Below are 13,331 nucleotides of genomic sequence, written 5' to 3' on the forward strand. Positions count from 1 at the left end.
ATTTTATGGGGAAGATTTGTACATTTCGAAAAAAATGACGACAGAATACTATCTATTGAAAAACGGCAAGGAACTTAAATCTTAAAATAAATATATATTATAAAACATCTACAACCAAAATTATACCATCATAAGTTTGAAAAATTAATCGGTATTTTTGGACTGAGCCTTCTTACGCATTTGATTAGATTGAAATACGCCACACATTTATAGCAGTTAAGGGTCTCGTGTGTATGCAACCCGCGCAGCTTTCACACGCGAATATCGATCAGGAAGCGCGAGCGAGCGTTCGGCCGAGGAGGCGAAACACACCCCGCATATCGACGGATGGGCTGTTTTGAATTTCGAAGTGCATCGTTCATTGTTTTCGCCGAGATGCAAAAGACAAGGAAAGCTTTTAGATAAATAACGCCGTGTTGAACTTTGGCGGCGAAAATTATATGGATGTGCCCCCGAGCAACTTCCCCCGACACGCGAGATGAGAAAATATTGCCCGGCAAGAGAAGTAAGGTGTGGCCCGGCGTGTTTCGGTTATTTTATCTGCAGGTTGCGTGGGGGGAGCTTAATTAATATTCCGATTGTGCCGGTGCGATTAATTCGATCGGCGCGCGGTCGATCAGCTTGATTGATTAGCGCGCTCGCCTCCTCCGCTTATATTTAAAAAAAAAATATAAAATGCACGCCGGTGGCCTTTCATTTTTCATCGCCCTCGCAGACGTGATTTTTTTCTGCCGCCTCGACGGCTGCACAAACTGAATGCACAATTTTCGTCGCGCATCTTTCTTTGCTCCTCGTGCTTTTACCCTAATGAAGAAGCGCCCCGCTGCTGCTGGAACGACGCAGACATGATGATTTCCAGTGTTTTCGCCATGATGAATGAGTGATTCGACACTGCTGGAGCACTCTCGGGAAGACGATTTCACGTCTGCTGTATAGAGGGACCCGGACAAAAAGTTTGACGGTGTAATTTGTATGAAAATGGGGGAGCCGAGTTTTGGAGAAGAGCTCGACTAATTTCAGAAAAATTGCTTTCTTCAAAATGGGCTCCAAAAATGCAGCTTTTCTCTCTGAATGAAGTGACAATGTTGCCTTGTTTGACATTTGTTTTAATGAAAAACATACAGAATTGCCCTTTTCTGTAGCCATATTTCAGCATGGAAGTAAAAATTTAAATGACAACTGTAAATTTACTGAAATGATCAATTTTCAAATAAAGGGGCGGCTCTGATTTTCAATGAAAGTATAATTGTTTAAAATATATAATAATTAAATTTTTAGTGAAATTTAGAACTTGTGGAGATTATTATTGGTAACTTTTGTCAAACTGTGTAACAACCGTAAAAATTTAAAGTCTGCAAATAATTTATTGATTAATTTTAATCAACTTCATGAGATCAAATGTATTTGAAACTTTTTGATCTGCTTTGTTTTGCAAAACAGATGCAAATCCAAATAAAATATTTTATTAAAATATCAAATAATTGAAACAATTTCTCTTTTAAATTGGTAAAGTTTGAAGTTCCTGCTGTTTGTAGAAGTGACGATTGTTTAAAACCCAGAACACGCAGCTGAAATATTTTCTCTGATAAAATTGTGCAAATTTTCGAGCAGCTGCGCACATAAATTCGGTCCAGATTGTGCTGTGCGGTGTGAATGCGTGAGTGTTTGCGAGTGGGCTACGAATGTGTACTCTCGGTAATTGCAGCCAACACAATAGTAATAATTTGCTAATTGAGTCGGTGTTCGCTCGCACGATTTCAAGAGGGGGACGCTCTCTATTCAGTGCAGAGATATTTCCAGCTGCGAAATGGCGCTTTCAAACCGCAGCTCTCGTTTTGTTTTTAGCATAGCAATAATATTTCGCGGCGTGCAGTCGAGGAGAAACAAAATTCGCGATTAAAATTTTTGGCAAGCCTTGCTGCTTTTTTGCGATATAAAAATGTACATATTTCGTGCCGCAATGCAGAGTGCTCGGCGGGCGATTTCATTATTATTAGCGCCTCACTTTTTCGCCATCGAAAGAGGTGTGCCTTGAGTGTCAAATTTCCGTCCTGCTGCCCGACTTTTCGCATTTTTCCCACACGCTAATGTCGTTTCGCTGTACGTTTTGGTCACATATTTACGCGTTTTGGAAAAATTCCTCCAACGACGCGTTTTGTAAGGTAAAAAGAGTGATTTTTCTGCTTGAATCTTGTGAATGTGCCTTTGAAAAGCGTCCAACAACTGTTGTGTGCACGTCGATAAAAGCAGGCAAATATTCGGCACTTTCTCTGGCTAAAAGGCGGAAAAGTGACAAGTCAGCAGCGGCGGATACACAAAGTCTCGACTCAAAAGCAGCAGGCAAACGGTCTGATATCTCCATTATCAACGGCGCGTGAATTCGCCTTTGTGCCTTGCATCGTTCAAATCGCAATTTGCATTCACTAGATGTGCTGCCTATAGAGTGATTTTCAGGCATTTTAAAACGGGAGATCTTTTATACAAATGTAGTAAATAAAATTCGAAGCCTCATTTAATTTAAAAACGAGTAAAAATAATTGATTCTGATATCAAATCTGAACTTTATAACATTTTGCTATAATAAAAATTTAGAGTAATAATAAATTATGCCTTCTTTTGTTTATACTTTCAGACTGGTTTCGGTCAATGCAATATACATTTTAAATTAACTGCAACCTCCTGAATGAGCACCCGAGGTCAAAAGTAACCGAAAAGTCTGCGTAATGTGAATAGATTGCAAACCAGCCATGAGAAAAATTTTGAAAACTTTGCACATGAAGTTTGGGCTTGTGGTAAATTTTTTGGTTGAGTTGATTCATATGTTTTCAAATTAAATCTAAAATTTACATTGTATTGAAAAATATGAAATAAATTAAATAAGTCAAAATGGAAACTATTGAATGCAATCTTTCAGGTTTTCCAGACCAATTCTTCTGGCCCTAAAAATTTATCCTGATATGTTCAATAATTTGAAAGATAAATAAATTTATTCAAAAATTTCTCGTTAGTATAGTATTGACCGAGAAGAATAAATAAATAAATAATTAAAATAAAAATAAATGGTAAAATTCATTTTAAAATTTAATTTTAAATGTTTGATTCTGACATTGCAATGACCCGATGACATTGAATTGCTTGCACTTGAGCAGCTGCAATAACTTTGACGGGCAGGGCTAATTTTAACCCATGCACTCAAATTGGTATAGTTCCGTGCAAACAGCACCTTTTATACCGAGACGGAGGGCGTGTAATTACCGGTGTTTGTGAATTCGAGATGCATCCACCGAGATACTCCCTTCCTCCATCTTGCACACATAAGTTTAAATGTATGAGTGAGCATGTAGTAGTAGTAGTGAGTGCGCGTTTATCATAATAATGCATCTCGAGACGGAAAAACAATGCAGTGTCACATGCATGTACATGTGGCTTGCAGCATGAAATATTAAAATGAAAAGAAAAAACTCAGACGGCCGTCATTGTGAAATGAGGTTCTACGTAGGCGAGCTTGGGAGAAATTTATTCATAAGCTGACAATAGTAATAATAATAAGGCCGGCCATCGTCAAGAAGGACTGCCGGCCACGCCATTGGCAATTAAATGACCATTATCGTTGAGTAAAAAAATGAAATGAGAAGTCGCTGCTCCCTATGAATATGAATCATGTATATTTGTATTTTTCAAGAGAGAGACAATAACACGATAATGACAGAGTGCTGCGGCTAGAATATGCAAATTTGAGAAGCTCAAATTTCCATTCGTAATCGCGCCGGTGATGGATGCACCGGCCCGAATAATTATGGCCCTCGGTCATTTCAACACCTCTCAGCATCACTTTAATTTTGAGACTTTGATGTTAGAGTGAATCATGTGTTTGCTCGGAGCGACTCAGATTTTGCAGTGTTTGATCAAAGATGAGTAATTTTGTTTCAGGGTTATGAAAGATTTGCTGAAGTTTCACCTATGGAAGGATTCATTTTTTTCATATTAAAAGAAGGTCGGCAAAAAATTTTTGTCAAAACGGTCTCAAATTTTTGTTGCCTTTTTTTAATTTTTTTATATACTGTATGTCATAATGAAGTAAATTAAAATTAATGACATTTTAATTTTAGTTTGTTTCTCAAGATTATTTATTTCGAAAGTTATATTTCTTAAAAATGCAAATCATTTGCTTGAAGTTTTTAAGAATTAAAAAAAAAAACTATATCACCAAGACAGTAATTAAAAAGATTCAGTAAAATTGAAGTCTAGCGAAAAAAATGTTAAAATCCATAAGAATCTAAAAATTATCTACAAATTTAAAAGAGTAATTTATAAAAAAAACTCCACGAATATCAAGATATCAATTTGCAGTCTCACATAATTTTGAATAGGGGTAACTACATTTGCAAGTAAAAAATATTATTCTGATAACAATGAATCTTGGTATGTATAAAAAATTTCTTAAAATGTCTAGAAAGGAATCAGCATAAATATTTTTTGAATGGCACTTAAGAGAACAGATATTGCAAATTTTAATGTTTCAAATTTTGAAAATGTGTGCTTTCATATTGAATTTCAAAATAATCTTTTTCATATTGAATTGTGATTATTGTCTTAATGGGTGAAACTCAGCGATTGAGATGTCTTTTGTCCATCACAGTTTTACCTTGTATTGTGAAACTAACCTTTATTTATTTATTATACTTTTAATTTTATAAAAATATTTTTATAAATAATATACTGATAATAATAAAAAATAATAATTGTAGAATAAATAAAATTTTAAATTTTAAAGATATAAATAAAACGCAAAATTTTATTAAATATTTAAGAATACTTATACATTATACAAAATAGGTTTTAAGAAACTTTGCAATATTTTAATATTTACCAGCAATTTCAAATTAAATAAAAAAACCATTTTGATATCAAAACTTTAGTTGCAGCATCAAATCGCTTCGAAAACACTATTAATTTCCTTTGATTGGAATCGCGCAACTCGCTGCTTTCTCCCCAAATTTCCTGTCACTGCGACACGCGTCCGATGCAGGAGGCAACCAAATCGAATTGTTTGTTGTTGCCAGGCAGGATAATTTACTATCGGAAACGGTGCTGGTCGGGCGTGACAATAATTCCGCTCTCGACAGACGTAAAACGCCGGGTCCGAAATCTTATCGCACCGAGCTGGATCATTAAAGGGACGGTGGAGTGGCACCAGCTGCTGCGCGCCACCACCTTTTGGCACTCGTCAAATGACTCCCAGGGGCGGCCTAAAACGCATCTCTCGCCGCACTCAGCAAACAACACGGTCCTCTCTCGCTGCTGATCCGCAAAACCAAAACCGACTTTGCAGCACCTGCAGAATTATTGCCCCGTCTGGCAGCAGTCGCGTGCGCTGCTGATTCGGAAGAATCGTAAAACTCCAGCAGCAAGCTCTTCCGGGTGCAGTAATTTGAGTCCCTGGAAAAACAATCAGCTGTTGAGATGCGCAAAATTATTGGCCGGTGTGGTAAAATTAAAAAAAAAAATAAATAAATACATAGATTAAATTTCTCAATTAAAAATGGAATTTAGTGATTGTCAAATAAAAATTTCAAATTTTCTCCTGCAATAATAAATTCGGATATAAAATCTATAACTATGAATTTTTCACCATTATGCTATTTTTCACCTCTAAAATCACCTATTTCAGATGAAAAAAATAATTAGTTTTTACTAAAATGCTAATTTAAATAATATTTAGCACTGTAAAAGAAAATAAATCAATATCTTAATATTTATAAATAAACTAATAGACTTTTTGTGTTTTTTGTCACATGAATTTGGAATTTATAAAAAAAAATCATTGAAAATTTGGAATTTGTAAAGAAAAATCTAGCAATATTTAATTTTCACCTTCCGATGTTCCCCTCTTTTATCCTCCTATTTCATTTCCCCCAGTTTTTAAATAATTCAATGCCATCCTTATTTCAAGGACTGCGTACGTACTTTTCCGAAGTACTGAATTTTGAATTTTCCGGGGCCATCAGCAGGAATCACGTCGGAAGCGAGAACGGGAAAGTTGATGATGTCGACCACTTTTTTGTGCTTTTATGAACACGGCGCACTGAATACACTTTTATTTTCTGGTCATTTGGGCAGCAGCTGCGCCTCTCTTCAGTCGGTGGTGTTTTATTTGACGCTCGACTGCAATTCGGTTGAATTTTGCAATAAAATTTTATGTCCCGCCATCATACAAAAATACGTCCATATATAGATAGGAATAGTCCACTCTCGCGTAAATCAATATAGAGCGCTGGATTCGCGTTTGATTTTTCATCCCGATTCAATCATTGCTGCCAGACTCATTCATTTTTCATCCGGGCGTCACTCTTTGAGCCGCGATGATAAAAATGCCCGCGGCATACACGGGTACAAAATAATAAAAAAAAACTCTTGCAGCACCACTGGCGCGAAAATACCGAAAGTGCCGTATTATATTTTTAGTAATGAGAGAGAAAAAGCGGCGCGTTGAAAAACCGAAAAGCTCCGCAGCGTTGCAAATGCAGCACAGATTGGATGATTTTGATATGGAAATTAGTCAATTTGAATTTTTTGGGCATGAAAATCTGCTCGTCAGCAGCTTTAAAAACGATCAAAGATAAATTAAATATGAATATAGAAGTGCAGATGAAATATTTAAATGCATAACTGAATTTTATATATCAATTTCTAAATTTCATATATAAGCGGTTTTTTTAACTGAAAATTTCTCCTTTCCATTTAATTTTTTAGTGTTAATTCATAACTAATTGTTTCCATGTTTTATTAATGGCGCTTACGGAATACAACAATTTTGTTCATTATTTATTTCAAACTATCAATCTCTCCTAAAAATTTTCTTTTCAGGTCGTGTATATATCTACAGTAAGAGATCTGCAACAAGATTTTATAATATTTTCAAACTAATAAAAGCAACTGTATTTGTAAATTAACATTTTACATTGGATATTATTTTAATTTAGAATAATTTATTTATAATTAACTAAAACTCAATTTTAAATATTAAAAAAAAAATTTTTTAAAGATAAATAAAAAAGCTGTTGAGTAGAAATAAATTTTAATTTAATTTTTTACAAATATTGTTGTTAAAAATTGTTTACACTGGTGTTCAACAGTTTGATTTTCCTTTCTCGCTCTTTTCTTATTCCTCGGAGGAAGCGTTTTCGCTTTATCTGCTGCGGAGCGGTTTTATTGTACTTTTCCGGCGTGCAAGCCACGAATAAAATTCCGTCGTAGCGCCCTCTGGTTCACGTTAAACATTCAAGTGGAGTGTGCAGCTCTCTCAAACAAAATTATCACGCCCGCCGCGTTTTGTGCAGGGAGCGCAATTTTAATTAAAAAATTTAATCAGACCGGCGTTAATTTGTTGCCTTCTCGCCGCCTTTTGGGGTGAAGAGGAGAAAATTGGCTAGGAGAGTTGCGAGCTAGAAAAACTTTGGCGAAACAATTTCTCAACGGCTCTTCATTAGCAGTTCGGACGCATCTTTCTCTCTTTCAAAAACAACCTTGGCGGCAAAAAAAAAGCTAACTAATTTCTCCCCTTTTTATGGACGCTTTTAGCCGAGATGGTGGATCAGTGATTGGGAAGATCCATCAAAATAATGCCCCAAAGGCTGCGGTCGGAAGAAGTTCGTTCACTCTAGTATAAAAGTCTTGATTTCGAGCGAGAGAGGAAACTGTGTTCTTTTTTATTACGGCTGCTGACCCCGGCCCATTATCATCATCAGCATAATAATACGAACGCGATGATTGCATTTTTATGCCTGTCACAAACGCTTTTTGGGCTTCATCAGCACCAAAATGGAAAAGCCTAACGCATTGTATGTGATCCGAAAGTTGTGCGCGCGTTTGTTGCTGCGTGAAATGAGATTCATTTCATCTCTCTCTGCTCTTTCTCTCTCTCGGGGGAGATGGACTTGATTTGTTTTGCAGGCCTCTCTTTTATCTCATAAGCGCATTTCGTTCGGCCTTGGTCTATAATGTAAGAGGCTCACGAATTTCCCCGCAACTGACGTACTTTCGGCGGACAGTGAGTGACGCGCATCTAGATTTGTGCGCGCGCTTCGGGAATCCAAATTTTATGCCTTGTCACACAGCGCAGAATTGAAATGCACGCGCTACATTTTATCTCGCGAATTGCAATCCTTGGGATTAACAATGATCTTCTTCGTGAGCAGACAGATTTTGAAACACATTGAACATTAAAGTTTTGGCGTAAGAAACGTTGAAACAATGAACTTAATTAGTTTCAAAATGGATAAAAAAGTCAATCATCGCCAATTTTAAAATGTTAGGAAATCTTACAAAGAAATATTTTCAAAGCTTTTCGGGAATAAAAAAAGTCTCAAAATAATAAATGTGTGTAAATTTCCAGCTCTTTTATGTCTCGATTTATTTTAAATTGCGTTGTGTATTGTTGAGTGCCTCATATTTAACAATGCAATCCATTGATGGAAACACAATGCACTTCTATTGTTGCTCATTTATCACGCCTCTATTTATCTTGGAAATTCAATAAAATATCTTATCTTCAACACTCCCTAACTCTCCAAATGTAATTTGCTTGATCTTTTATGGAAATTAAGTTATTAACTAAAAATAGCAATCAAGAATTGCGTTCATTTGGAAAATGGAACAAAAAAATTTGAAATAATTTCATAAAAAAAGCCTGGATATCTCAGATTGAAAATTTAAAAAAAAAAAAATTCGCTTGTTTGTTTCAATTTCTTATCAATTTAAGCCTAGCTTCAATTTTTCATTTCAAACTTCAATATCTGCGCAGTTGAAAATTTACTTTTAATTTCTCCTTTTTCAAATAGCTTTAAAATTGGCCATCTGGAAAACAATTATTTACCACTTGAACTCTCTTCCATTGAAATGAAGCTTGAATGAATCCCCATGATCGCATATATGTAAATACGCAAAGAGAGGCCTTTATAAACACACAGGTGCAATTAGCCGCAAACGGGGCTCGCGAAAATGTTTTGACGGATCGAATTTCTGCATGACAAATTGGCCCCTTTGTGCGCGTCGAGTGAGATCGGGTTGGGCACAACAACCTGGGGAGCATCCGGAGCATGAAGTGGCAGCAGACGCAGCAACAACACAGATTGTGTATCTCGCGATGTAAATTGATATATATATTTTAAATCAACAGCGGCAAAAATGTTTGCAGTATTTACGGCCGCCCGCCTCGAAACTGGTTTTATTAATCTACACATCACGACTGTGCAAACGCGAGTACTTTTCATTTTCCCATGATGTGCTGCCGATTTCACATGCGCAACTCGAGAGGGACACCTGAGAACGAACAGTTTTAGTGGCGAAATAAAATAATGCGAGTTGTAAATTAAATTTCTTAGCAGGGCAATTTGTTCGCGTTGGCGGTGAGCGTTTGATGACATTCATCCACTCGCGAAGAGTGGTCGTAAAAGGAGCTGTTATACGCCTCGGGCCTGTATTTCTTTTCCGAGTAATTTGAGAAAATATGAGCAGACGTGCGTAGTGTTTCTTTTTACGAGCAGGGATGAATTTGCAGTCGGCTAAATGCTTCATTAATCTCACGTCTCACTTGTAATATCAAAATTTACCATCTTATTGTGAATTTATCAAATTATTTTGTGTTATAATTTAAATTTATATTTATAAATTAGGGGCAAATTATAATCCAAGGATCAAAGCACTTGTGGATTACAAATTGACTTAATTCAAAATGCTGCTAGCTGTTGGTGCTGAAATATTTATTTTATTGCAGAAAAGATAAATTTTTGGAAAATGCTTTATCTCCAATAGTGTCAATGTAAATTTCAAGATCAAGTTATTATTTTAATATTTTGTTTTGCTAACTTGATTGTGGTGATTTTACGAAGGTGTCATTAATTTTAATCAGGAAATTTTGTGAAAATATGTTGTTTTATAAAATTCCCTTTAATAGAAATTGACAAAATCAAGTTTTCAAATTAATCAAAGCTCTCAATTGTGAATGAAAATTGCCTTTGGAAATCAGAGTTTACATATAAATACACAAGTTAATCCAAAGGATCAATTGTAATACATCAAACTGCGTCTAAAAAAAGATTTCCTAAGTTTTAATCTGAAAGTCCAAAGCTCTATAATGCGCCAAAGTAAATTTTGCCCATAATTTATTTGTCTCCCTCGATTTCCGTGCAATTCAGCACAAGTGGATAAACTCGAAATTCAATTATTCACACGCGGCTAGTTTCCAAAACCGCCATCGCTTTTTTGCATTAATTCGCACATTCGCCGCACGCCATAAATTAAAAAGCGAACACGGTGAATGCGTCGCAGCCGCAAACGCGTCCGAATTATTCCATTGTGCAGTGGTTCGATTTAAATTACAAATCAGCCGGACTCGGTGGTCGCGCGCCCACAGTTCGCAAACACACAATGAGAGTCGCAGCGTGCGTTTTGTCGAATGGCCGCGGCAGCCAGTCTGCTTTGTTGGTCCTGTAATTAGGCCTGGCAAATTTAATTAGCTGGCGCCTGATGCCCTGTCATCTTTGTGCTTTGGTGCGAAATTGTAATCGCGCTCGATTTGCCTTTCTGTTATGACGAAGGGCATAACTCGCTATGTAAACTGGTGTTTTGGTGACGCAGGTGCGTTTACCAGCGATTAGTCTACTATGCATATTGGTCAAAGTTTGACATTCGGATTTGTATGTTAAAACTGAATTATGTATGTTGCGTTTTTTTAGGGGATTATGACATTGTATAAGTATTTTTTTGATTAAATTTTTTTGAAGGTTGAATTTTCCTCATAAAAACGATTTCTTCTTCTTCAAGGTATCAATAGATTTGTCTTATTTTTGTGAAGATATCAAAACAATTCCTGTGATATAGTGAGATGAAAATAAAATTAAATGGAATAATATTTAGTTACCAAACGTTTTAAGTGTAATAATCTCAAAAATATACCATTCCGGCTAAAACTTAAGTTTCAAAAGTCACAAGTTGAACTGCTTTAATTAACTGGTTTTACTTTATTTTTCTATGAAATATCTTTACAATTGTATGAAAGCACAATATAAAAGTGCAAGCATTTTCATATTACTTTTGTTTAAAAATGTATAGCAATGTAAATATTATTAAATTAAACATACATAATAGCAGAGTAAAATTTGCAATAATTTATAATATTTTTACTTAATTTTTATTTAGAATATTTGGAATATTTTTTTTAAATAAATATCATAATTATTTTATTTTTAAAGATTTTGAAGTAGTTATTTATATTTTTTTTTATGATCAAATTTATTTTAAAAAGTATTTGAATACTTTTGATAATGTTATAAATATGTCACCTATGAGTGTAAGTATGAGAGCTAATTTATTATATTTCAAAATAAATCCATAGAATTTTCATTTCTTTTTTATAAAAAATAATAAAGTTCTAAATTTAATTTTATAAGGATTGCTTCCTCAAAATACAGCTTGAACAGGGCGCAGTCGGCTGATAGTCGCGGGCAATTATTTCAACTAGGCCGCGCTCGGAATGAAATCGCTCGTCCTCACAAAGCGCTCCGTTCTTCTCTCGCGACCGATTCTCCGAATTGGCGACCGAGTTGACGTATACGAACGAGACAACAAGCAACTTTTGTGCTTTACTGCAGCACGAGTTTTATCGAAAAGAGAATAAAAAAGCAAGCGCTTTGTGAATTTGCCGACCTGCTGCTCGCGGTGCAACAAACAACGCGTGATCCGCAAACTAAAAGGCCGCAAACGAACCGCGCCGCAGTTAATCGATTTCCGATTCGGAATTGATTTTTAATTATATACGAACGCATTCGCACGCGCGTGCGGGTGGCCGATTTGCCTCGTTTAATCTCGGATTTAATTAATGAAAATTGGCATCGACGGCAAAAGCTGAAGGGGCTTTTGGGCGGCGGCCGTTTTCGCTAATCAATTCGGCAATTAATTACAGATGGCAGGCCGAAAGTGCTGCACTTTTGCTTTTCGCCGCATCGTCAGCATCCAAGGTCGTTAGTTGGTTCTTTCCAAGGACCATTTGAACAGCGGCAATCAAGAGTGATTCTGCGAAGTCTCGTTTTAGCGCGCAGATTGAGACGCCGAGTGCGGAAAATTAGATGAAATTTCTGCAATGGAAAACAAGCAGACCGTAAATCACAGAGTGCTGGGAAGAGATTAATGATGGTCGAGAGAGAGATGAGGCTCTTCTAATGTGCGGTTTCTGATTTACCTCGAGGTTTCGCGCTCATCAATCTAGAAAAGAGCAAATAATATCTCGTCTGTGCGGTCTATTACTCTGCGGCCTCGTGAACTCTCTTAGTTAATTAGAGGAACGTCAACAGTTTAAGTGAGTAATTTTTCACAATGAATTTAATAAATTTTTTCCTAGAATTTTAAAGGAAATCATTCAAAACGTTTCATTTACATTCATCTTTTTCCCATTTAAAAAGTTTTCTAAAAATTCCTGTAGATCAAGAATTAGAGAGTTTTGAAAACTTGAGTGATAATTAATATTTGGCTTTATTAACACGACAGACATAATGTTCAGAAAAAAATAGATAAATTTAATTTTAATCGCTATCTTGTCCTCATTAATTGTGTTTTTATAATTTTTTTCTGGAAGTAAAACAATTCTTTTTATTTTGAACTAGTTTTTAATATCCAATAAAACCATCGTGAACAAAAAGAACATAGATATGCAAAAATTGTCAATAATTTTGCTGATAAATTCAATATTTTGCAAGTTAATTAAATTTTACCCACATGAGAAGATAGAAATATTGGAGGATATTCGCATGCTATATAAGCCTATCCCAGCAATTTTCATTCTCTAATTTAGCAAGTGAATGATCCTTATTATTTTTAGAATTAATTAAAATTGGAATTATTTATCTCTACTTGTTAATAAAATTAAGAAGAGCACTGGAAATTAATTATCTTTTTTTTTAATTCCTATCCAATTCTTTCATTTAATAGAGCTATGCATAATGAAATACGAAAGCAAGCCAGTGCTTTGCATTTGCCCGAGAGCACTTCTTCATTTTAAATGCATTGTGCTCCGTCTCTTTTTATATAAGCATGACGGAAAATAATCTCACTCGTTATCCACTGGGACGAGGTGACATCACGGCTATACACATTCAGTAGTGAGTGTGGTCCATTATTATAATGCGGCTAGACCGAAGCCAAGTATAAATTATTTGAAGAACTACATAATACGGAGAATGTACCGTTGGCTGAACGCTAAAAGGATCATGAGAAGAGGCCCGGTCGGTGTTATATTATTATTATTATTATCAACCGAAGTGGAGCTTTATGGGACG

At 35.6% G+C, this 13,331-nt stretch overlaps 1 protein-coding gene across 5 annotated transcripts in view; it reads left to right on the plus strand.

The window, feature by feature from the left end:
- LOC132193311 (caskin-2) overlaps positions 1-13,331 on the plus strand; it is a 158,160-nt gene that overhangs the window by 55,186 nt on the left and 89,643 nt on the right. The gene's annotated exons all lie outside the window — the stretch shown is intronic.

The sequence above is a fragment of the Neocloeon triangulifer genome, unplaced genomic scaffold (genome assembly GCF_031216515.1).
Source record: "Neocloeon triangulifer isolate White Clay Creek 2 clone unplaced genomic scaffold, ASM3121651v1 ptg000004l, whole genome shotgun sequence".
Classification (NCBI taxonomy): Eukaryota; Metazoa; Arthropoda; class Insecta; order Ephemeroptera; family Baetidae; genus Neocloeon; species Neocloeon triangulifer.